Genomic DNA, 26,252 nt, shown 5'->3' on the forward strand with positions numbered 1-26,252 from the left:
GAATTCTAGGGGAAGGAAACAGCAGATGGAGCTCCTTGGCTCCAACTCAGGATCCAGAACAGTGGGCCCTGTGTTTCTACCATCCACTCATTGGGAAGATGGAGCTCCAAGGACAATGGCCAGGGCTTGAGCCCTGGCTAGGGGCTCAGGGAAGAGGCAAATCTGAGCACCCCAGGGAAGTGGGATGATATGAATGACCTTAGAGGCACAGGTTAGAAACTCAGGAGTAGAAGAGACAGCTGAAGAGAGGGATGCCCAGAACAGGCCCTGGAAGGGACTTTGGCTGCTGCCAGCCAGCTCACCACCCCGACTTCCACCCCCACCTCCCCAATCTCTACACATAGAGACCTCTCTTCTGGTCTCCAAGTGGGGAACTCCAGGCCCACACACTCGGGCCTGCAGAGTGTGAGGGTGGTGGAGAGAGTGGTTGTGACAAAGGTGACATATCCTGGGTGGTGGCAGAAATTATCTCTAGGCATGTATTTTGCAAAGGCTAGCAGTCTCGTGTCTACATAGATGTATATATTTGTAGATGAATCAATCCACGCTCTGCCACGACAACAGAACTATCACCATTAAAGGAAAGTGGTAAATTCCCTCTCATTCAGAGAATACCTCTCTCTTCTCAACCAGCTGCCCACGGGTTTCTCATCAAGATAGTAATTCATTGTACAGGGAAGGGAACTTACCATGTGGAAATTCCCACTTCCTCCTGAGAACAGTACGCACTGTGTTAACCTTGGTGAGTAAGAATCCCCCACCCTACCCCCACACCTCCCAAGGCAGCTTTTCTTTTTGGAAGCTGGCAGTCACACTAGGTCTTACCCAAAATCTTGGCCCAAGTCTGAAAAATGTCCGGGCACACCTATTGGTCTTCCAAGCACCAATAACCTGATTGATTGGAGCAGATATTGTACAGTTTTTCTTGCCCTGAGCCTCCTTCTTCTGACAGCAGAACTTTGGTTTCCCTTTGGGGCAACAGGTTTTCCCCCCTCTCTGTTCAAGTGCTTCTATAGGGGCCTGAGGGTCACAAGGCCCAGGCCTGGCCCATCACAGCGGTACATCTCTCTAGCCTCAGGGATGGACACATAACCTAGGCTAAGCCAGTCAGAGTGGACTTGGGCAGGCATTGCTAGCCTTGAGTCCAAGGCAGAGCCTGCCTGAGAACAAGCTGATGCTGAGGAAAGAAAGCTAAGAGATGGACGGTCCTGCAAGCATCCTCGGAGCTCCTGGCTCCAGCTGGTCTTTTCAGTTACAGAACCAAGCAAATTTCTTTCCTTCTTTCTTTCTTTCCTCCCTCCTCCTTCTTCTTCCCCTCTCTCTCCTGTTTGTTTTGACTCGGTCCAGTCTGAGATCAGTTTTTTTCTCTTGCACTGAAATTGCTCTAACAAATACCCTAATGGCATTGCCACCTCACATGCCTGCCCACCTCAACCCCCAACTCTTTGAGAAAGGCTCAAGCTCTCGTTCTTTGAGGTTCATGAGACTACTGAACCATTGCAACCTACAGCTGCTTTCGTCCCCTAAAGTGTAAAATATGAATACATTTTTTAAATTGAATATATGTATCTTTCTATTATATAAATAATACAAAAAATTTTTCTTTAGAGAAGGGGGGAAATTCCTCATCATCCAGCTACTATGAGCATTTTAGCTTATTTCCTTACAAATGTTTCCCCACACACATTTACATAGTTATAGCCCCAGTGCACACAAAATGTACACTGCTATTATTATCACTATCATCGTCATCACCACACAGGGATTGTCATCACCATCTGTCTCTTTCTGTGGTTTTTCAAAGTCTCCATTTTCAGTGGCTTCCCTTCGTGGAGGTAGAGTTGTTGTGAGATTGGAAAGTAAGTAAATACCTAGAACAGGGTAAACCCACTTGTTTAGGTGGAAGCTGTTACTGTAATTAACCATTTTTTTTTATCGTTTCCGAGAATCTGGCTTTTATCACCTGGAGTGTTACACTGATGCCTGGGTCGCACCCCTAGAGATTCCGATTCAGTAGATCTGGAGTGGGTTCCAAGAATTTGTATTTCTAAGCAGTTGCCAGGTGATACTAGTGCTTAAGGTCTCAGCATGTAGGACTCACCTGGAGGTTAAAAGGTATTTGCTGTTCAGGTGGTTCATAAGCATATTCAAGTGCAAGAAGCCCAGATATAGAGGAGTCCTAACTTTCAGTTTAACAGTCATTTACTAAATACTAATTCATGCACCTGTGGTTTTTCAGAAGACTACATCTTTCTTGAGGGCCAAGTTTCCGAGGGGGTATGACCTACAGCTTCACACCTAAAGCCCCTGGGAACCCCCAATTTCACTTAACCTAAAAAAGGGAAATGTTAGTGAAGGGTTTCTTTCACTATTCTCTAATAGCCTTCGTTCAGTTGTTTAGAGGTCAAGGGGCAGGCTATGGGGATTGGAGTCTTTCAGTACAGTTTCATCTTTATTGAGTGTTGGGGACTATGTCGGGGGATGCAATGATGAATAAAACATGGTTCCTGTCCTCTAGGAGCTGACCGCCAATGGAAAGATGAACACAAAATAAATAAATGCTATGTAACCTGAGAAAGAGCAAGGGGAGAGGAAGGCAGGGTTCCCTGGGAGCCCGGAGAAGGGGCACTCAGCTGGCCCTGAGGGATCGGGAGGCTGAGCTGAGTATGAGTTGGCAGTTAGCCAGGCGAAGGAAGGTGGGAAGGGCATCCATGGCAAAAGGAACAACAAAGGCAAAGGCAAGGAGATGTGAAATCTCCTGGTGTTACTAGGTGTAGGATGGTGCGAAATGGACCTGGAGAGTGGGGTGGGTCAGGCCCCAGGTTTCTCTGATTGCTCTCAATTTCACCTCAAAGACAACACACTTGGTCAATAATTTCCCAAGCCTGGTTTAGGCCTGGCCACCACAAGGCCCCATCAAGAGCTCCTGCAGCTGGAACCACATGTCCGTCTAAAAATAAGGACAATGTTACTAGATTGGGTTGCTAGTAAAAGAGAACCAAATAGCAGTGGCTTAAATGAAATAAGGCATATTTTCTCTAGAAAGCAGTCCAGGGTTCATCTAGGGGACCCATGGCCAAACTCAAGCACTTCCAGCATTTCAATCCACCATCCTTTACTGTCTTGCTATTCAAAGCATGGCCTGAGACCCAGCAATGTCAGCATCACTGGGATCTTGTTAGAAACACAGAATGGGGCCTACTCCAGACCTACTGATCCATGGTCAGCATCTTAACAATCTCCAAGTGATTTATTTGAATACCCGTAGTTGAAAAAGTTGGCTTTATTACTCATTGCAGCCAAGGAGACTGCATACCCTGGGGAGCTGTGGACCATCTCAGTAAAAAAGTATTTGAAAAGACTTGTAGGACTTGGGTTTTGGTTAGGTGAATTTGTTGGGGTGGGAGTTGTCCAAGGAAGCATGGGTTTGCTCTGGATTGGATGCTGTCAGGAAACAGGACAACTCTATGACTGGGTGTCTTAGTACATCTTTATCTATAAGGAAGGCAGACCAAATGGAGGCTAAAGTTGCAGTAATTGGTAAAGAAGCATCTGTCACTCATATTAGCCAGGAGAGGGAGTTATTTAGTATTTTGTGGTTGTTTTTGTCTGTGCTTAGACAAAATTATAAGGGGTCTGTTTTGACTCACTTCATCACAGTCGCAGAGTGACCTTGTCTGATGTTGGTGTTCTGTGAAATTGTTTATGTCTAACAGGAGAACATCTGGGTCAACTTCTAGCAAGACTAAGGCCTAGCTGAAAGTGTCAGGCCAGTTTCCAGATGTCAGGGGCTGCTTTTTCCTATCTCAACATTAAAGACTGAGAGTCAATGTTTTAGTTTATGGCTTCCTTTTTCAAGGTTGCCTTGAGGTCCAATATAGTTGCTAGAGCTCCAGTTATCACATTAATTTCCAGGAGCAGGAACAGGGCAGGGGAGGGTGGAGATCACATTTCCCAGCTCCCTTTAAGAAGTTAAGGAAGCCCCATCCAACTCCTTGCATTTATGCCTCATTGGCTGTCCCTAGTTTCAAGAGAATTAGGGAATAGTCTTTTAGCTGAATGTGTTGCTGCCCCTCCCCAAATCAGGCAATTTCAGTAAGGCATAAGGGGAAATTGGGAACAGAGTAGGCTACTGGCAGTCTCTCTCAGACAGGGCAGCCAGGGCTCGGGAATGGGGAAATTCCAGGCCCTGGGGGGTGGTGAGATTTTATCTCCTCCTCCTTATCAATATTTAACATTCCTGCAACCAGAGTTGGCCAGAACCTTCACAGTAAAAAAGAATAAACCTGTCTCCAAGGTTTGCAAGGAATTCTTGTAAGGTAGAATTTGCTTCTCAAGTTTTCCATACCACTGGCTGGGTGAGCAGGAGTGACATAAATATACAAGTCAGAACTGCCCCCACAGCCACAGGTGGGAGAGCTATTGGGACAAGAAAGGAGTGTCTGTGGGAAGAGTTGGTTTGCTCCCTTAGAAGGTTTATTCCATAAACCAGCACAACGGCTGGGAATCCCAAAGGTTACCAGCCTGTGTATGCAGGAGGGTCATACGTGCCTAATTCACAATGACTCACCCCACCACACACATAACCACCAGCTCAAGTAGAACTTCACTCCCTTCAAAGTGTCCCCTAGTCATTTTCTGGAAGCCCCCAGAGGGACCTCTCACATGTGCCTCTTAGTAGTGTGCCAGTTACCAGGTTCATTGCCTCATTTAACACAAATATATTGAGCACCTTAGAGATGCCAGGTCCTGTGCCAGACACCAATGTCAGCGAGAGAGACACATCACTGACTGTATGGAGCTGACACCTTATTGGAGGAAGACGCAAAAATCAGATGGGTATATATAGTTATAAATTGTGGAAATGCTATGATTAAAAAAATCTGCTAGTGACCAACAAAGGTAAGGTCTTCCTTAAAAAGACCCCAAGTATCCCAATGTGTTCCCGCTTCAAAGCCCAAGTGCTGTTCTTTCTGCCAGGAGCAAGTTTTCCCCTGCACATCCCCATGACTCATTCCTCATCCCTTCAGGTCTTTGTTCAAATGTCACCTTCTCTATGACACCTTCCCTGATGCCACTCCCACCCCCTGCACTCTCTAGTTCCCGTCCTTGCTCTGTCTTCTCCACAGTTTTACCATCTAACATCTGATATATTGGTTTATTGATGGTCTCCTCTCTCTTCCGCTAAAACTTGGTTCCATGAGATCGGGGTTTCTGTCTGTTTTGTCACTGCTGTGTCCCCAGTGTCTAAAAACAGTATATGATATGACTTCAGTGACTGTGTGTTGAGTGAATGAGTAAGCACAGGAAGAGGACAGTCAGGAAGGGCCCCTGGGGCCATGATGAAGAGCTGGCCTTTTCCTCTTTCGGAAGTTGGTGAAGCAAGTTCAAAGGTGATTTGATGTATGTTTTATCACTACTCTGGCTATTTTGGGCAGAATGGCTTGGAAAGAGCCAAGTGTGGAATTGGGAGAGGCAAACAATGTGGGAGGACGTTGCAGTGGCCAAGGCAAAGAAATCGGTGCCTGGATAAGCCAGCTGGATACAGTGCTGGTGTAAAGAGAGCAGGTTAAGAGACATTTTGGTGGTGGACTGGGCAAGACTCTGAATTGTGCTGAATAGGAAAGGTATGGGAAAGAAGTCAAAACTGACCCTTAGAATTCTGGCCTCTGCCACTTGAGACAGGGCAGATGGGAGGAAGAACAGGAATGGGGGAAGTCAAGAGTTTCCCTTTGGATGTGTTTTCCCCCTCTTGCTCTGCCCCTCAAGCAGCTTGTGGCCAGAGTCTCAGCACTGCCACCATGGAAGGCCTGTGGCTATGCAAGGTAGGGGCTTGAGACCTGCCAGGGCAGCCAGTCCTTGAGGAGCCCGAGCAATGCTGGGTTCCATTCAGACGGGGGATGTGCCTACCCTGACCTCTGGGCCACACTTTGCCCAAGCCACTCTGGCCATAGCCCTCTAAGGTCCAGGACCTCAGCCTAGTCCATGCGGATAGCGGGGGAGCAGACACCGCCTGCTCCTGCACTGTCCCATTCCCTCTCTCATCTGCAGCGCCCCTTGCTCCAACCCAGCCCACCCAGCTCAACTGACTGAAGAGACTGCACATGCCAGTGTTCCAGGGGTGAAATGCAAATAATGAACAAGCAGTATAGCAAGCGCAGCACCAATCAGAACAGACACCTGGCCCATCAGCTTGGAAGCTGTCCAGATAGCTATCAGCACCCCTAGGCAACCCTCATCCAACACCCACCGTCCACCAGCACACCTGGAAGTAGCAGGGAGAGCTTACCAGAGGCTCAGGCCCTCCCCAGAGCCTTGAACCCTGCGGGGAACAGACACTCCAAGGGCCCAGCCATCAGCCTTCTCCAAGGGCTCTGTCCCCAGTTCCAAGGGGACCAAGAGAGGCCTCTGATGGCCCCGCATGCCACAAAACTGAGTCCAGTCTCCTCAAGGTTTGCATATTCTCACTTTCTCCACTTTCTTTCCTGCCCCTTCCTTCCATTCCCCAGATATGCTCCAGTCCCATCCCCACCTCTCCGCCCCACTCCACCTCCTCTATAAAGTCACCCCTGGCTCCTTCTTCTTTGTCTGTGTTTCTCCTTTGGGTTCTTTGGCATCTGTATTGGGTTTTTTTTTTTTGAGGGAGATTAGCCCTGAGCTAACTGCTACCAATCCTCCTCTTTTTGCTGACGAAGACTGGCCTTGAGCTAACATCTGTGCCCATCTTCCTCTACTTTATATGTGGGATGCCTACCACAGCATGGCTTGCCACGTGGTGCCGTGTCCCCACCCAGGATCTGAACCGGCAAACCCCGGGCTGCCAAAGCGGAACATGCACACTTAACCACTGCGCCACGGCCGGCCCCCAGCATCTGTATTGTTGTTTCAGTGTTTGGGGCTATGTGTTTCATCTCCTGGCTTTTTCATTCCTACAGGCTGGAGAGTATGTCTTATGTTCCTACAGAGCGGTGTGGGCAAGCACAGACTTTGCAGCAGACAGAACGTGCATTCAGGTCCTACCTGCTGCTAAGTGGCCTTGAGCGAGGAACCTAACTTCTCTATGCCTCATTGATAAATGAGGATAATCACGCTTACTTGAGAGGTTCCTGGGAGGGTTAAATAAAACCCTGTTTGCAAAGCACCCAGCTCTGTCTGGTGAGCAGTAGGGACTCCACAGATGTCAGCTGTTATTCTACTATGACGAGTCTCCACAATACTCAACATGACACCAGGCGTTCCTTAAGTGCACAGTAAGGGCTCAGTGGCTCAATGGGCTGGATCTCTGTCTTCAGTTGCCTCATGTGGGTTATGCAGTAGGCATTTGTTTCCATTTTTCTATGAACTTGCCTCATATCTGCAGGACTGGAGAAGTACAAGGCTGATCTTTCATTTCCTCAGAGCCTGAGCTGGCAAAGAGACAGCAGGTCAAGTTCAGGGATAAGTAGAGGAATTGATGCTGGGCCCTACTCAAGGGGTGAAGAGAACTTTTCTCACAAAAATTTTCACTATTCATCCCACTCTTTTCCTCATAGACATCCCTGAAGCAGAGGCAGAAGACAGATTCTAGAACACTCTTTGATGATCTCTCAGGTGCCATGTGCCCTGCAGCAGTGATTGAGGCTCTGTCAGAGAGTGGTGAGCTTCTCTGTGATATGTGGTCATCATGACACCTCCCTATTGACCCTGTCCTGGGATCCAGGTCCTGGACCAGCCATGTTATGTACCAATGTCTCCTGTCATCCGCATGATAACTCCATTCTATAGGTGAGGAAACTGAGGCTTGGCAAGGCTAAGTAACTTACTCAAGGTCACACAGCTGGTAAATAGCAAAACCAAGATGTCCACCCTGTTTGACCTGTCCCAGCCCACATTCCTGCCACTGTGCCACTCCCCTTTGTAATGGGGCAAGCATTGGCCTGGAATTCAAGATTCCAGCTCTGAGCCAAGTGATGGACTTTCCTGATGGACCTCCGCTTTATCACTTTGTAAATGGAAGGAGGAAAGGCCACCCTCCCACTGCCCAGGTAAGAGTTTTTTTGTAGGGGGATTGGTCAGGAAGAGACTAAAGAGTGAAAATAACTTTTTTTAAATTTGTAGCTAACCAGATTCTCTCTTGCAGTAATTTATATCCATTTCCTCTAATCCAGGCAACTCTGAATATGAGAAGAGCAGTCAGCCATTTGAAGAGTGCTATTTAACTCATTACAGAGAACAGTCCTTTTGAATCTATGAGAATTTTCTGGAAGTCACATGTCATTTTCACTTTCACCTATTAAAACCGAAGCTTACATTCAGCTTTTTTAAAAGCTTCCCTGTGCAGAGGCGGCCAGCAGCCAGCGGCACAGGCTGGGTCTCAGGCCTGTGCTGAAGGTCAACCCTCTCTGGAATCATAAACCAGCTCAGCAAGCTACAGTCTTGGGCTCAAACCTGAACTTACTTTGAAAGAAAGAAAGACCTGCAAAAAGGTCACAATGAACCAATAGAAAATATTCAATGGCTCTCATTGTCTTGACTCAATGTAGGCTTGGGGGGCGATGTAGCACATCCTAAGAGCCCAGCGAGGAATAAACTGAGCCGTGAGGAAATTGAGTTCCTGGGCTGGAGTGGAGCCCAAGGCCTGGATGAGATCCCTTACCACATCTGCTTCCCTCATAAGGGATCCTTAACTCCCAGGCTCTGCCAGGTGGAAGCCAAACCAGCCCTGGGCCAGGAGCCAGAGCAAGGACTTACCTGGAAGGGACATCTGCTAAGCTCTTTGAAACAAATGCAAAAGCTGCTATTTTAATGATCATAAATTCCTATAGCAGGTTCCCCCAGTACCCTGGCTACCATATTAGCAGAATCATTTTTCAATTTACTGGGTACAGAGGAGACTCAGTGCCCACGGCCAAGCAGAGGGTGTGTGTGTGTATGTGTGTGTGTGTGTGTGTGTGTGTGTGTATGTGTGTGTTTGTGTATACACGTCTGCATTTTTCAGGAGTGAGGATATTTGCATAACAGGTATCTTTGCAGATACCAGACAAACAGGAAGTTTCAGAACCTATGCCATTTCCTTTCACTGTGAATCAGCAGCCTCTTTCTTCTCATACAGAAATGATGAAATCACAGGGTATGGCCCCGGAATGTGAAGACCAGGAGAAGAGCACTAAGCCTTCATAGTCACCTTCTTTGGTGGGTGGCTTCCCTGGACACTCACCCATAGCTGCCCTCCTCAGGCCATCGCTCTCCACCTTCCCAGCTTCTTAGAGTGCTTCAAGAGATGTTTGACACCAGCCCTAAACATATTAGCAAACAGCCTCTAGTCACACAACACGTTACCTCAGTGCTGGTGATGAGGCCCAGCAACAAGGCTAGGGGGAACCCCCACCTCCTAGTTCCTGGCCCCAGGTTTGCATCACAGAGAGGCCCTGCCGAGTAATGAGCACGCCCTGATCTTGGCACCAGAATACCTGGTTCAGACCCCTGCTCTATCCAGAGAGACCTTGAGCAAGCTGCTTTCCCTCTGAGCCTTGGTTTCCCTGTTAGTTAAATGGGCTGATAATGGCTCCCTGCAGATCTGGGGCTAATAATGCATGTGAAGGGTGGGGAATTTAAAGCAGCAATAAAAGCACAGGCTCTGGAGTCAGATACCTGTGTTCAAAACCCAGCTCCATTGTGTACTGGCTGTTGGACTTTGGGCAGGTTACCTGTTTTCCAAGTCTTAATTTGACTATCTGTAAAATGGAGATGATAAGAATATCTACTTGCCAGTCTATTGAGAGAGTTAAATGATACATCTCTTAGCACTGAGCACAGCGTCTGGCTCAAAGAAAACTCAACAATGTGAACCAGTTTTCCCACCGCCTCCTCCCTCCTTCCCCACCCAAAATTGCAAGATCCATGAGGTAGGGACCACTGCTGATCTTCACCAGTGTGTGCCCAGCACCTGGTTTGGCCCTAATAAGGCTTGATAAATCAGTTGAATGAATGAATGGATGTTCCTAGTTCATAGCAGGTGCTGAAGAAATGTATCTATATAAAATAAATTTATATGAAAGCCACAGGCCAAATCATGCTGTCTCTGTTTTTGAAATTTCTAAAAGGACGGCAGTATAGAATAATGATTACAAACATCATAGGCTTAGCAGTCAGATCTGGCATGTCCTTTAACTTCTCTCAGCCTCTCTTTCCTGATCTGTAAAATGGGCACAATTGGTAGCAACTCACCCATGCTGGGTTGTTTCAGGGTTAAATGAGATAATGCATGCAAAGCACCTAACATAGCACTCTGCACATAATAAGCATGTGGAAGAATGTATCAGCTAAATCCCAGTTTCATGACCCTAGAAGAAGATAATACAAAGACTTGACTTTTTTCCCAAGAGGACAAGCCTTGGTACTGGCATCCCTCATGCCTCGTTGCTCTTGGTTCCCTCCTTCCCAACAGTATCCCTCTCCGTCCTTAGGCCTAGTGGTCTGTTCTTGTTGAAGAACTGGAGCTTCTGAGGCCCATCCCCCCCACCTCCTGCAGAGCCCACTCCCCGCTGACCTCACCCTACTGCACAGAAGTACAGGGATGCAGGAGCCTTGTTTCTGCAAGGAAGACAGCACGCTCGCCCAGGCGTTTACTCTGAAGCATGAGTGTTCAGCTCTGTCTTCATGTCGTCTCTGCCACAGTAGTGCTCACTGGCCACTCCTCCAGGAGTAACTCCGGGACACAGTGGACACACAGGCTCAGCACCAAGCTCTAGAGTCGGACAGCCTGACTTTTCATCCAGGGTCTGCTCAGACAAGCTGTTTGATCTCAGGTAAGTCTGCTATCCTTTCTCGACCTCAATTCCCTAATCTATAAAATGGGAACCAATGGTAGTACCCAGGGCTGATATTGAAAACATTTAATAACCAGCTTTGCACTAACCTCTTAAATGAATGTCAGCCAGCACCAGGGCATACTTGCAAATATTATCTCTGCTAATTTCTATTGCAGAGGGTGTTATGGTTTTAGACACATTGTAAACACCCTAAACATTAGCCACTAGTTTTACTATTTTTATGTTCAGCTCATGTCACACAGTTCCTGGCACAGCCCCCAGTGGAGAGACCTTCAGAGAAGTGGTGGCTCTAGACAGACCTTGTCTTCATTCTCTCCCAGGTTAACTAAGGCCCTCCTGCCTCTCTTTGCTCACCACAAAGTCACAAAAATGCTGGGGGTGGGATGGGACCTTGGGCTCATCTGCCTGAAGTGAATCAGAGTGCATCCCTATGTGACCCATGGGTAGGAGCTCTTTTTCCCTGTGAACACTCTTTGCAAATCTTCATCACAGCAACATAAGAGCCAATACCTGGAGGCCCAGTCACTGAGTGTATATTTACAGTACAAACCAAGCCAGTGTGTGGCTAACATATCACACACTGGCACCCCTTGCATTGTCTGGAAGGAACAATCCAGTAATGTTTATTGTGCATGTACCACCGGACAATTTCTGTGTCAGAGGCCAGAGTTGCTTTCCCTCATGTTATCACTCCTTGGACCAGTTTTTTAAAAAAGGTTCCTAGGGCATTCCAAGCATGGAGGCAGCCCTCCACAGCAGCAGGAGCTTAAGTTCAGTCATCCGCAGTTGTGCTTTCCGCGCCCCAACAATACAAAGCCAAAAATAGCAGGGACGCTGGGCCCAGCTGCCCAGAGACCGGAGGTCATCTCTACCCCCAGGGAGAGACTGCTAGAGTCCACATCTACTAAGAGCCAGGACAGCCAGTCACCCTGGAGGCCTGTGATCCCCTGCCTGGGCTTTGACAGCCTGCCGGGCCCCTGTTGTGAAGATTAAAAGCAGCCATCTCTCTCCGGCAGACCTGGCAGTCCATCTATGTACTGGGCTGCGTATCTATGAAGTGCTTTCTTGTCATCTTGTGAAAGATGCTCCTGCTGGAGTGAGTGTGGAAGCTGGCCAGGGAGGAAGATGACTGCACCTCAGAGCATGGCTCTGGAAATGTAACCTAGGTGATGGCTGCTCCATCAAAGCCAAATAACAGAATACACACCCAAATGGGATTTTCTGATAACTGTTAGATCAGTGAACTTTTTTTTTTAGAACTGCAACCTTTGTGAATAGAACCCAGCAGGAATTCACCCATGAGTTTTCAAGCATCTAGATCTGTCCTTTGCTATGTCGTGACTATGAACAATGCAACATAACATGGTAATCATAAACCTACCATTTCTTGTCTGTAAACTATGCTCATATCTCTAGCAGGTATTTATATGTATTCTCTCCTTTGATGTATTCCTTGCCAAAAACCCATGATAAAAAATGATAGTAACAATTATTATTATAGTAATTATACTTCTAATTATAATTGATTATTATATTTAATAAAATAGATTTTATTTTAATAAATAAAACATTTATTAAACTTTTTCAACATGCCAGGCATTGTGCTCATTGTCTTATAACTAACATCTCATTTGTTCCCTCTAGGAGCCCCATAAAGCAAGAACTATTATGAGCCCATTTCACAGATGAGTAAGGGGAGACCTGGGACTTCGGCCCAGATCCACTGCACCCAGGGCCTGTGAGCTTCCCCACTGCACCCTCTGGCCTCCCTTCTCAGCCCTGCTGCTTCTCACTCGTCTCCTGCCGGGAGGGACAAGGTCCAGGGGGAGGCAAGGTCCATGGGGCTGAGGAACTCATGGCCAGAGTGTGGGCGGCTGAATCGGCCAAACTCCAGAATGCAAACCCACCTGGCTTTCTGGGCAGGTCAGGATTCTGGGGCTGGCATCCCACTGCCTCCCTGTCAGTCAGTGCGGATGCATGGTAACTCTCCCGTTAGCACAAATGAAAAAATCAGGATGACTTCTGAAGCTGTGTGACGGCTCTGGTTTAGCCACTCGAACTATTAAATTTAGGCTTTGGGGACTGAAGTTAGAAGACCGAGGACTGGATAACATTAGCAGAAAGTACAGAGTTCCTGTATACTTCCTCCCTCCACTCGTCAGTTTCCTCTATTATTAACACCTTGTATTAGGGTGGTACATTTATTACAATTGATGAACCAATATTGATACATTATTACTAACTAAAGTCCGTAGTTTACATCAAGGTTCACTCTTGGTGTTGTACATTCTATAGGTTTTGACAAATGTATTCAACACAAAAGTCCTGGTTCACGCCTCCTCCAGAGCAGGGAAATAACTGTATGGCTTTCACAACCAGTTAAAATTCATTACTGCTGAGTGTACACAAAGATGTCATTTATGTCAAGCTAAATAGTTTAGAATGTCAACAGAATTTGAAAGTAAAATTTTGGAATAATTCTGGAGTATAATTGAATTTGTACGACTATTACGATGTTGTATGATGTTATTAGATTCTTGAATTTTAATATATTCCATTTCTTTTTCTTCCTTGAATGCTGTTTTTCTTATTGAATTATTCCTTCCTCTACTTAGCATGCATACCTCTGCTTTGGAAAATCACACTCATGCTTTATTAGCTCAACAGGGCAGGAGGCAGGCCTTATTTGTCTTTGTAACACCTAAGTATTTATTGAATGAATATTTTGGAGAAACGTATCTTGTTTTTTCCCTCCAGTTTGAAAATGTCTTTCCATTGAGTCAGTCTTTACAGATGGAGTACAGATATGTACTCGTGAATATCACTGGAATGTTATTAACATACAGATTTAACATGTATTTAAATGTACTGTTTACTTCCCCGGGTCACAAAGTCTTGGAGGAGATAACAAAGGGCATGAGTTCACTCTCAAGGGTGTGTCCCTGGGGTTCCAAGCCCCCCTGTCTCAGGCCTTTCTCACAAGGTCTTAGATGAGCCTGTTGCTGCTGCTGTCAGGGTCCTTTACACACTGTCCCTTGGGTCCTCGCTAAGGCCAGCTGCTCCTGATCCCTTTAATGGTCTCTGCATTCACACTCACCAGTGGTGCCTCTCGGGAACCAATTTATAGAGGCCCTGGTGCCTTGGACCACTGGTACTGTGCACCTCCGTAAGATGATGGCTCTTCCCTGGGTTTTCAGTTTTATCAAACTCCTCAAAGGAAGAAGAAGGAAGGAAGACTGTATTTAATTTGTTTGACTGATTTGTTTGATTAACCTCTGGTTCCTTCCACTGAAGAAACAGAGCCTAGTTTTCGGAGAGCATTTTGAATGACTGTCACACTCAAAGTCACTCCTCCTACTGTCCCAGGTGTGACCCAAGAGGAGCCCTGCTAGCTAAGACCTTCCTCCCATCTCATAGAGGGACAGCCCACCCCTCCCTGCTTTGTTCAGGAGTCCTAATTCTGGTGTCCCAGGTCTTGACCATCAGTTCAGTGTTCTCTACCTCTTTTCTCCAGAAGCGCTAGGAATGAGCTCTCAAGAAAAGCAAAGTTTCTGTGGCCCTCCCTCCCATTCCAGAATTCCTGTGGTGGGCAAGCTGAATTGGCCCTGCTTTTGTTAGGGTAGGATGAACCACTGTAACAACTAGACCCCAAAATGCATTGACTCAAATACAATAGAAGTGTATTTCTAGCTTGTGTAATGTTCCAGGTTGGATGTTCCAGGTCAGCAGGTGGCTATGCTGCATGGCAATTCAGTGACCCAGGCTCCTCCCAACTGTAGCTGCATCATTCCCAAGGGCCTTGAGCCAGTGTAAGGGGAACAAGAACATAGAGAAAGCATGTTGCTGTCTCTAAAGCTCCTCACACTCCATCGGCTGGAATTCAGTCTTATGGCCCCCCAACCTGCAAAATGGGCTGGGAAATACTGCCTAGCTCTCACCCAGCAAGAAGAGGAGATAGATTTTGGTGGAAAGCCCACAGCCCCTACCACAGAACCCATTCTTCTTCTTCCCAAGTCTACCCTCCCTTATCTTCCTGCTCTTGCCTCATCTGTCACCCTTGCTATATGACATATTGAGAATTTTATAATTCAGGAACTAATATAATCGAGAGACAGCCACCTCCTGCTTCTAAGGAGCAGACAATAGAATTTCACAGAGGACCAATTATTGCTGTCTTCATAACACACGCCATATCCCAGTGCTGGTCTGCGTTAGCGTTCTTTGAGTTTTTGTTTGTTTTAAAATGTATTGTCTGTGCTGTTATTCATTATCCCCAGCCCTCACTAATGTGTACCAGCTCCAGGGGAAATATAAACTAAATGTTAGCAATCATCTTCCCTGAGCACAAATGCATTTCAGAGCTTTGAGCTTAATATCAGTCTTATGATGTTAATCTTTGGATAAGTTCTTAGGATCCCATTCAGACACATTTGCCTTAGTTAATAAAAAGCAGGAGCAGACTTGGGGTTATAGCCCTTGACACAAGGGACCTGTAGCTTCTACACCCACTCCAGTTGAGGCTGGTTCCTCCCATCTATCAACAAACAAGAGAAGTCAAGTTGATTTAGCGGGGCTTTGGACATTTATTGGGTGCCCAGTGAGATAATGTGAACTTTTGGCTTAGAGATGGGGGAGGGCCAATGGGAGAAGGGGGGATCAAATGTGGTGGCATCTCCAGAAACTGTAGTGGTCCATGGGAATTCTCTAACTGGAGGTAGCCATCTGCCTTATGGTGAGAGACTCCCCAATTTTTTATCATGTCATATTCCCCTTTCTCTTCCTAATTGTTCTCATTGTGAGTACATCCCAGCCAGAGCCTGCCTTCTGCTGTTAATCCACTGGCTGGCCTCAGCTTGTCTTGACACCTATCCCTCAGGGTCTCAGGGCTTAAGATCTTGCTGGTACTCTTTGGTGTGTGACTTTGGTAAGCCCCCCATTTCCAGGTACAGCCCTCTCCATCTTGACAGTCCCTGTCTGTATCTCTCCCCTAGTTCCCCATGAGAACCTCCTGCTGCCCCTCCCCCAGGCTGGCCCTCGTGGGAGGCAGTGCCTGGACTGCTTTCTGCATACTGTGACCCAAGGGTTTGGACACCTCTAGGTGCCATCCTCCTCCTCGGCCCCTATCTCCATCTGCAATCTGCAGTGCAGTTAGTCCTTCTAGCCCAAGACCCCCTATAACTGTGCTCCTCCTCCCTGCACAGCCAGAGGGCTCCTATGTGCTGCCTGACATTGGAGCCTGCACAAGCAGTGAGGATCATTCCCACCTCAGAACCTTCCTTCCTGCTGTTTTCCCAGCCTGGAATTCCTGATCTGTCCCTTTCCGTCTAGGCTTATCTTGTCCTCACTGCTCCTACTCCCACGTGGAGCCTCCTCTGATGAGCCCACAGGGGATTTCTTGAGCTCTGCCTCATTCAGGACCCCTGGATCAGGGTAGCTATTACCAGGCCCAGGTGAGTAAACCTTAAGCAGAGTCCCCCATTAGGGCAAAAGCTCTAGATTTTCTGCGGGATGAATCTACTGGAATTGTGCTGGAGGCAATAAACTTCCCTTCTCTGTTAGTTAATAGAAGCTTTTAGCCACAAAGGGGAGGGGGCACACTTTGTCCTTTCAGTGGTGGAGAGTGTAGAAATACCAGGTGAATCCACTCTCTGGTAGCCGTGGTCAAAAAAGAGTGAGTACTTCCTTGTTTTGTGGATATAGTGTGACCTTAGGAAGTTTGGGTGAAGTTTTTATCCCAGATGTCTCTAGAGGTGAAAGTGTCTCCAGGTGTGGATCTTGGACCACCTGCATCAGAACCACCAGTGGCACTTGTTAAAATGCAGATTCCCAGTCTTCTCCCCCAAGACCTAGTGAACAGGAACCTCTGAATGTGGGGCCTGGGAATCTGCATCTTTCTCAGGCACTGTCTCCATTGCTTGGCTGTGGTCTGTGGTCAGCTGTTTGGCACAGGTTGCTGTCACCTTAGCCCTTCCACCACGAGGGCCTTCCAGCATAACCTGGGAGTCCTGGAGCCTCCTGCCTCAGTATCAGAGACCTGATAGACCCACCTCATCGTTCCAGGCCAAGTTTCACCCCTGGTTTTGGCACACTGTCCTATACCATATTGCCTAAGTGGGCATTCTATGAACGTTTGTTGAACTGAACTAGTACCCTTGAGGGCAAGGCCTTGCCTTCTCTGTTTCCTTGGGGTCAGCTCCTGGCACATGATAAGTATTCACTCTACCCCTGACAGTAGGTTGACCGAAGAGGTCACAGATCCAGCCACATCTGCAAAAAGAGACAGGAGAGGAAACAGCAGCTTTAGTTTAATGCCATCCTCCCTGCTCCTCAGGATGTTTCTAGAGAAAGAAGCTGTTTTGTTCATGTTCACAATCCATAGATTCTCAGCTGTGCGGCTAACCCTTCACTATTTTTAAAAAAGAAACACTGCAGAACAGGAATTGTACAGGTTATCAGTGCAGTAAGATTCTATTCAGGGGAGTTGGGGAAGTTGTAGCAGAAAGGGGGACCTTGAAGAGTTTGGAAGATTAGGATAGATGGAGAAGAGGTGGGGAGGGTCCCCAGGCTAGGAAACCACCCAGAGGTCAAAATTAGCTTGACATGGATCTGAGGGCAGACAGAAGGCAGCCTACTTCCCTACCAAGCCAGCCCTCTGCAGGCTCCAGGTCCGACATAGGGAGACCCATCTCATGCAGCCTCAGTCTCAGTCTCTTCAACATCACCAGAAGTCCTATTTATCGTTAACCGACAGTGGCATCACCACTGCTCCTTTCAGCAGACAAATGAGGAGGGCCCACTTTTGACAGCCCGACTACATTACACCCAGAATAACAATGAGCTGAATCATTAGCTGAATCAGTAGCAATTAGTTGCCACTAATTGCTTAGTCTAAAACTGTTTTCAAGTGCAAGGTGAAGAGAGATTACCAAAAATGAAAATACCGTTTTTGCTTGTACATAGTATCTTTCACAGCACTCCTTGTATAAAAAAAGCAACTATGGCCTTTTAGACCAATGGTGCCTAATGTGGATGGTTACCAAAGATCACCTGGTGAACTTCTAAAAATTATTCCTAGGTCCATCTCAGATCAGTGTTAAATCAGGACTTCTAAGAAGGGAGCTGGGTTATCCATATTTTTAAGACTCCCCATGATATTTTCATGAACGGTCATGTTTGGAAACAGTGCCCTAGACATTTCAATATGCCTCAACTTTCCTTCGTATATTCCTTTGGTCGAGTACGAATCCTAGGACTCCCTCTTCACTATTCTTTCCACCTAACTCCATTAGTTATTCTTTTTCCCAACCAACGAGAAATTTCAAAATGCAGAAAAGTTGAAAGACCTCTACTGCGGTCACTTGTGTACCCTCTACCTAGATTCTACGTTTAACATTTCGTTATATTTGCTTTATCTCATATCTATTCATCCGTCTATCCAAACATCCCTCCATCTTATTTTTTTATGCATTTCTAAGAGAGCTACAGATCTCAATATCCCTCACCTGTAAACATTTTAGATTGCATGTCATTAATTAAGTTCAATATTTGTGGATAGTTCTTTTTTTCATATAAAATTTTACAAAAACTAAAATGTGCAAGTCATAAGTGTACCAATCAATGTGTTTTGACAAATGTCTATCCCTGTGTAACCCAAACCCTCATCAAGATACAGAATATTTCCGTTACCTTGCTGACTACCTCTTTCCCTCTCAATCTCCATCCCCATTTTGAGAACAACTACTATTCTGATTTTTTTCACCTTAGATTAGTTTTACCTGTTCCAGAATTTCATATAAATGAAATCGTACAGTGTACTCTTTTTGTGTAAGGCTTTTGTCACTCAGCTAAAGAATCATCCTTTTTTGCGTTTATTAGTAGTTAGTTACTTTTTCTTTTTGATTTTGTTCCATTTGCATGAGTATACCATAGTTTGTTCACCCATTCTCTTGTTGATGGACATTTGGGTTGTTTCTCATTTTTAGCTATTATAAATGAAACTGCTATGAACATTCTTGTACAAGGATTTTGTGGGTATGTTTTGATTTCTCTTAGATAAATACTTAGGAGTAGAGTTGCTGAGGAGTAAGGTAGGCATATGTTTAGTATTAGAAGAAACTGTCCAGATCTTTTTTCTAAGGTGTTTGAACCATTTTATACTTGCCAATAATGTATGAGAGTTCTGGTTGCTTGACATCTTACAACATTTAGTGTTTTCAGTCATCTTACTTTCGGCTATTCTGGTAGGTATGTTGTGATATATCACTGTGGTGTTAATTTACATTTCCTTGATAATTAATGATATTGAGCACTTTTTCACATGCTTGTTGGCTTGTGGTGTATCTTCTTTTGTGAAGAGTCTGTTCACACATCTTTTTGCCTATGTTTGATGAAGTTGTCTTTTATTTTTGAGATTCAACTTGCTAATATTTAGTTAAGAATTTTTGCATCCATGTTCACGGAGAATATGGTATGTGATTTACTTTGATTGTAATAGCTTTCTTTGGTTTTGATATCAGGGTTATGATAATCTCATAAAATGAGTTCATTTTGTAAAATAATTTGTGTTACTATATCTTTTTCCACCTTTTTACTTACTACCTGGCTCTGACTGTACATTTATAGTGTGCTTGTAGACAGCATAAAATTGAATTCTTGTGCTTTTTTTTTTCCAGTCTGACAATCTTTGACTTTTAAGTGGATGTTTTAGTCAATTTATATTTAATGTAATTAATGTATTGATGTCATTATTTGTTTTTAGTTTTTCCAATCCATTTTTCACTCCTCCGTTCCTCTTTCATGCCCTCTTTGGAGTTAATTATTATTATTTTTTTTAGAATTACATTTTAATTTGTCTACTGGGTTTTTAGCTATCCCTATTTGCATTAGCTTTTTTTTTAAGTAGGTACTCTAGGGGTTATAATAAATATCCTTAACTTTCAACAATTTACTTAGAGTCAATATTGTACCACTTCACAAAAATGCAAGAATTTTGCAACCATATACAGTAGTCCCCCTCATCCAAGTTTTATGCTTTCCACGGTTTCAGTTACCTGCAGTCAACCACTGTCCAGAGCGGATGATCCTCTTGTTATATCATCAGAAGGTCAATAGTACACTACGTCACAATGCCTATATCACTCACCTTACTTCACCTCATCACATAAGCATTGCATCATCTCACATCACAAGAAGAAGAAGAGTACAGTACAATAGATATTTTGAGAGAAAGAGAGACAACATTCATGTAACTTTTATTACAGATACTGTTGTAATTGTTTATTTTATTATTATTGTTGTTAATATCTTACTGTGCCTAATTTATAAATTAAGCTTTATCATAGGTATGTACGTGTAGGAAAAAATATAGTATATATAGGGTTTGGTACTATCAGCAGTTTCAGGCATCCATTAAGGGTCTTGGAACATATCACCTGCAGATAAGGGGGACTACTATAGTTTCATTCACTGCCTTCATCTATATGCTGTAGTTGTCATATGTATTACATCTACATGTCTTATATATCTTGTAATACAATGTTATAAATTTTGCTCTAAATACTGATGTGTGTTTTAAAGATATTAAGAGAAAAATAGACTTTTACGTGTACCCACATATTTAGCATTTCTAGTATCCTTTGTTCCTTCCTGATGATTTGAGTTTCTATCTGATATCATTTCCCTTCAGCATTAAAGAACTTTCTTTAGCACTTTTTGTAGTTCAGGTCTGCTGATGATTAATTCTCTTAATTTTTGTTTGTATGAAATCATCTTTATTTTACCTTTGTTTCTTGAAGTGTATTTTCTCTGAATATAGAATTCTGGGTTGACAGGATTTTCTTTTTCTTCCAGCACTTTAAAGAGGATCCATTGATTGTGACCTCCACTGTTTCTTTCATTATAAATGAATCAGCTGTCATTCATATTATCAGTCTCCTGTAAGTAATGTGCCATTTTCCTCTAGCTAATTTTCTCTTTATGTTTGGTTTTCAGCAAAGATAGAATACATGCTGATGTGTAGTTTTCCATGTATTTTTCCTGCTTGGGGTTTGCTTATATTTTTGCATCTGTCTTTTATCTAATTTGGATTAATATTGGCCATTACTTCTTCAAACATTTTTTCATGACCCATTTTCTCCTCTCCTTCAAGAACTTCAATAATATATAATAGGCCTCTTGATACTGTCCCACAGGTCTCTGATCACCTGTTCATTTTTTTAACCTCATTTCTCTCTGCTCTTCAGATTGGATAATTCCTGTTGATATAGCATGAAGTTCACTGACACTTTCTTCTGTTGTCTCCTATCTTATGTTGGGCCTATCCAACAAATTTTTATTTAATTTTGTATTTTTCAGTTCCAGAATTTCAAGGTGTTTATTTTTTAATAGTTTCTATTTATCTGCTAGGATTTGCTTTCTTTTCATTCATTGTGAGCTTATTTTTCTTTACATCCTTAAGCATAATTATAATAGCTGCTTTAAAAACTTTGTCTGCTAATTCCAATATCTGGGCCATCTTGGTGTTTGTCTCCATTGATTGCCTTTTCTCTTGAGTATGGCATACATTCTCTCTTCTTGAAACATCTAATGATTTTGAATTTGATCGTTGCAAATGATACAGTGTATAGACTCTATATTCTGTTATATTCTTTGGTAAAGTGTTGACTTTTATTATTGTTGTTTTAGCAGGCAGCTAACTTGGTTAAACTCAAACTTCAAACTCTATCTCCCCTCCAGCGGGCAGCAGCTACATTCTATGTTTGATTCTTTTAGCCTTAGCTTGGAGTTTGCCCCATACTGTCACTCGGAAGTCAGCCAGAGATTTGAGCAGAGTTTATATACAGATTTTGGGGCTCTCTCTCTTTGGTTCTATCCTTTTCAGGGTTCTCCTATCACTTTATAGCTGGTGTGGCAGCTCCAAATTCATTTCTTAATTCCTCAAGCCAGTAAAACTTCCAGTTTGCTTCCAAATTATAGTTAACCCTACACACCTGACTGGGATATACCATCAGGTAAAACCATAAAAGTAAAAACTTTTTAAAAGGGAAGCTCACCCAGGGTCATTTTCTCTTTGATGTATCAGCTCTCCTCCAGTTTCTGCTTGATTATGATCATACGCTAGTAATTTCACATTGTTGTTTTTTATTCTTTGTCCAGAGTCATCCTTGTCATCCGTGTGACATCTGTGTGAAGGTTCGTCCAATATGAACTCTTATACCATTTTTGGAAAACAGAACTCTATCACTACTACTTGTACTACCTTGAGAGACAGCTGGGAAATCATCTGGATTTTCTTTTTCTAGCAAGGCTGTAAAATGCAGTAGTAGTTAAGATCCTAGACTCTGTGGCTCAATTTCTTGGGTTCAAATTCCGGCTCACACCCGGGGTGACTTTGCGCAAAATACTTGTCTTCACTTTTCCTCAATCTCCTCACCTTTAAAAATAGGAATAATCCTGGGGCCAGCCCAGGGGCACAGCGGTTAAGTTCACACATTCCACTTTGGCGGCCTGGGGTTTGCTGGTTCGGATCCTGGGTCTGGACATGGCACCACTTGGCACACCATGCTGTAGTAGGCGGTCCATGTATAAAGTAGAGGAAGATGGGCATGGATGTTAGCTCAGGGCCAGTCTTCCTCAGCAAAAAGAGGAGGATTGGTGGCAGATGTTTGCTCAGGGCTAACCTTCCTCAAAAAAAAAAAAAAAAAGAAATAGGGATAATCCCAAAGTATCTCCTAAGTTTGTTGTGAGGTTTGAATAAATTGACATGTAAAGAGCTTGGAGGAGTACCTGGTTGATTGCAAATTATACATAAGACAGTTTTGCTGGGGTTTATTGACCTGTTTTCACTTCTTATCTCAGTAAATTTTTTCATGCACAGGGTTTGGGGCAAAGTTAATTACCACCATTTTACAGACGTGCAGACTGAAGATGCCAAAACTGTAAATAGAAATCAGAAATTATGGCTGTATTCCTCTTGTTCTTTGCCAGTTTACTCAGCTGTCATCTTTCCCTCACCGCCCATTACCCTGACTCCTTCAATGAAATGAGCTTGCCTAAAAAAGTCTATCACATGTCCCATTCACTGGGCTGGGGGGAACCCCAGATCTCTTGTTAAATAAGGACACCATGTTATGAAGCTTTTTTCTTTTATTTATGTTTGAAAGGCTACAACATTCTCATTGCCTAAGAGACAAAGCCCGTTCTCTCAAATGCTTTTCTCCTTGGCCATAGACCCCAGCCTTGAGTTCATATTCTGAACCTATGACTTCTTTTAAGTGGTTAGTTTATTATTAAAAATGTCCTTTAGACTTTATCTAAACCTTGCCTGGTGTAGCTGGAGGTGGCAGGGTGTGAGAGCTGATGTTGTCAATTGTTCAGGCCTGTACACCAGGAAGATTCTGGTACCTGCTCCACTCAGAGTTCCCCTCTCCAGTTCCCCCCAAACCACAAATCACCTTTTAAAAAAGCTGCAGTGGTGAGTTTCCCTTTTAAAAATACCTGTCCCCTGATGAGCCTGTGAGAGAATGCTGATTTTGAAATGGGCTTAGTTTCATCCAGATTACAAAGTTTGGCCTGAAGGCTGTATGGGATATATTTTTTTAAACATTTGAATTCAAATGCTTTTGGGCAGGACAGGCACCACCAATCTCTATTATGCTTTGACTGGTTCCAGCATGCATTTAGGTTGCAACCCTTCTAGCAAGTTCTATCCAGGAGCATCTAGAAGAGTAGAAGAAATCCTGGATTTTGACTCAGCCATTGGCACTTGAGTAAGGGGTCCAGAGACCAGAAAACATCAACAGTAGTAGATTCATATCTGAATATTATCACCAAAGATATAGAAACATGCTTTCAAGGCCCCAAGTCCTAGCCCACCAGTTCTAGGCTCAGCTGCTATCACAAGTTATTTAGGTTCGTCTTATGGTTATACAAGAAATAGTTGGAAAAATCCACCTGCACAGCCTAATTTTATATCTCAAAAACTCAAACCTAATGTGGTATTATTTGTAGGCAATATCACAAGCAACTCGGATACTCCTGTACAAGTCAGGAATGACTCAGTATTTAATTGAATGAAATGAAGCTGATCTGGGTCCTTGGAACTTCAGAGGAGAGCTTGGAAATGCAACAGGAGCTGCTAGAGCTACAGACCCAGTAATGAATGTTGCCTGCGGCCTCCCCTATAGCCTCTCTGCCTCTGGTCTTACACCACTTCCCCCTCCTCAATTGAGACTCTATATCACTAGCCACAGGGAGCTTCCTCAGTTACCATTTGATAGTCTGAGTCTCTTTCCTGCTCAAAATGCCTTTAATGACTCCCAGTGCCCTCAGAAGAAACCCCAATTCAATGACTTGGCTTATAGGGTCAGAATCTTGACCTTAAGTGCCTCCTCAGCCTGAATTCTCACTACACCACTCTCTCCACTCCCTACATCTTAGGCTCCAGCTACAGAGTCATAGGATGTGCTGTGCCCATGCTGTTTCCTCCACTCCCTGTCCCCAAGTCCTGTCCCCACTGTATTTGTTTCCTGTTGCTGCTATAACAAATTCCCACAAACTTAGTGACTTAAAACAAAACAAGTTTATTCTCTTAGACTTCTGGAGACCAGGAGTCTGAAATCAGTTTCCCTGGGCTAAAGTCAAGGTGTCGGCCACGCTGGTTCCTTCTGGACGCTTTGAGGAAAGAATCCATTTTCTTGCCTTTTCAGCTTCTAGGGCCTCCTGTCTTGCATGGCTTGTGACCCATCCTCTGTCTTCAAAGCACATCGCTCCAGTCTCTGCTTCTGTGGTCAACTTGCTTTCTCCTCTGCCGAAGTCAAATCTCCCTCTTATAAGGACACTTACAATTACATTTGGGGCACTCAGATGACCCAGGATAACCTTTCATCTCAGGACCCTGAATTTAGTCACACCTGCAAAGACCCCTTTTCCATATAAGGTGACATTCACAGGTTCTGTTGATTAGCATGTGGACCTCTTTGAGGACCCAACAACCTAGCAAACCCCTAGCTCCCCTCCAGGTTCTACTCAGACTTTATTTTTCTCCCCTGAGAGGCCTCCCTGATCCCCAAGTCTGTGTTCAGGGACCAGACTCCCTAGTGTAGCAAGTTGCACACCAGATTGTAATTGCCTTTTTGTCTCCCTTCTCTCAACTATCAGCTGCTTGAGGGCTGGGATCTCATCCACCCTCTTCCTCTCGATACCCCCAAGGTCTGGCACATGATATATGCTCAAGATATGTTTGCAGGGATAAAAGTGCTCTTCTGGCTGACAACTCCAGGATGAATAGCCCTGATGAAGTGTGCACAGAGGTCTCCTGGTCAAGGTGATAAAGGGGCCTGAAGAAAGCAGGGCTGTAGCCAGGTGTGCTGGCTGGATAGGTCACATTATGCCCTGGAGGTGCGTCCCTTGTGTTTAGACTCTAGAGCTTTGCATCAGGTGTACAACAGCCCACCAGCAATAGACTGGGCTCCTCAGGTCACATGCATTGCTCACTGCAACTTTCCTATTGCCCTCACCCAAGGGACATGACCCTTGGGAACAAGTGCTCAGAGTCCAACTTCACTGCACCACCGTGGTGATCTGCGACTGGCTCATTTAGACATTGATTAACTTTTCAGGGAAACACAATCATTAGTAAATTCCATGCACCTATCAGGGAAGGTATAAACATAAGCAAACATTAACCTAGACACATGGGTTTACAGCCCACAGCTGCCCTTGGGCACGTTGGTGGTGCCAGCTTGTCCCTGGATCCAGGTAGCTACTCGGTTAAAGGGAGTGAAGCTGACAGTAAAATGCTTTCAATTTATGTCATCAGATACAGGAATGTGACCCCTGGAATGTGGACTTAAACATCACCAAGGTTTATGTATGAGCAAGAAACACAAACTCACATACCCCTCAAGGCACTATTATCTCATGGCTGCACGTGTTTATTCCTGACAAGGCTAACCTAGTTTTAATCACTTAGTCAAAACTTATGCCACTAAAAATGTCCTGCAGAATAGGGGTGCAAAGGGAAAGAAGTCCTGGTAAGCTGAAACCTTACTAGAGCAGGCATCCTGCCCTTCGCTCTTGCAGGCAGCAAGCTCAACTGTTTACTGCTACACTCTTCGGCTGTGTGGTGGAGGTAGAGTGGGTGGGAGAACTTCTGTGAGTTTCCTCTGGATGGTTAAGGGTGCAGATAGGCTGGGGAGTCTGGTCACCCCTCAAAAAGCATACACCTCTTTGAGACTGCAAATGCCAGGATAGCGTAGGACCGACCACCCCACTCTGTGGAGTCCACCAAGCCACTTCTGCCATCTACACCCCGTCAGGAATCTGCGTGCTGGTGGCTGGACGTTTTGGAACTCACAGTCAAAACACTGGTCCTACTGGAAGCCCTAAAATCTTCATTCCAGTCTGATCCCTCAGCTTATGGGCCCTGTCTATAGAGTCTTT

General features: G+C 44.7%; 2 long non-coding RNA genes across 2 annotated transcripts; both read left to right on the plus strand.

Annotated features, from left to right (window-relative positions):
- The first annotated feature begins 7,464 nt into the window (after positions 1 to 7,464).
- On the plus strand, positions 7,465 to 13,239 carry LOC124227793 (uncharacterized). The gene is made up of 3 exons (XR_006885558.1): positions 7,465 to 8,024; positions 8,148 to 10,787; positions 12,456 to 13,239. It is a non-coding gene; the product is annotated as an uncharacterized LOC124227793 (long non-coding RNA).
- A 7,420-nt stretch (positions 13,240 to 20,659) lies between these two features.
- On the plus strand, positions 20,660 to 22,146 carry LOC124227777 (uncharacterized). The gene is made up of 2 exons (XR_006885551.1): positions 20,660 to 20,746; positions 21,966 to 22,146. It is a non-coding gene; the product is annotated as an uncharacterized LOC124227777 (long non-coding RNA).
- Positions 22,147 to 26,252: the final 4,106 nt, after the last annotated feature.

The sequence above is a fragment of the Equus quagga genome, chromosome 16 (assembly GCF_021613505.1).
Source record: "Equus quagga isolate Etosha38 chromosome 16, UCLA_HA_Equagga_1.0, whole genome shotgun sequence".
NCBI lineage: Eukaryota > Metazoa > Chordata > Mammalia > Perissodactyla > Equidae > Equus > Equus quagga.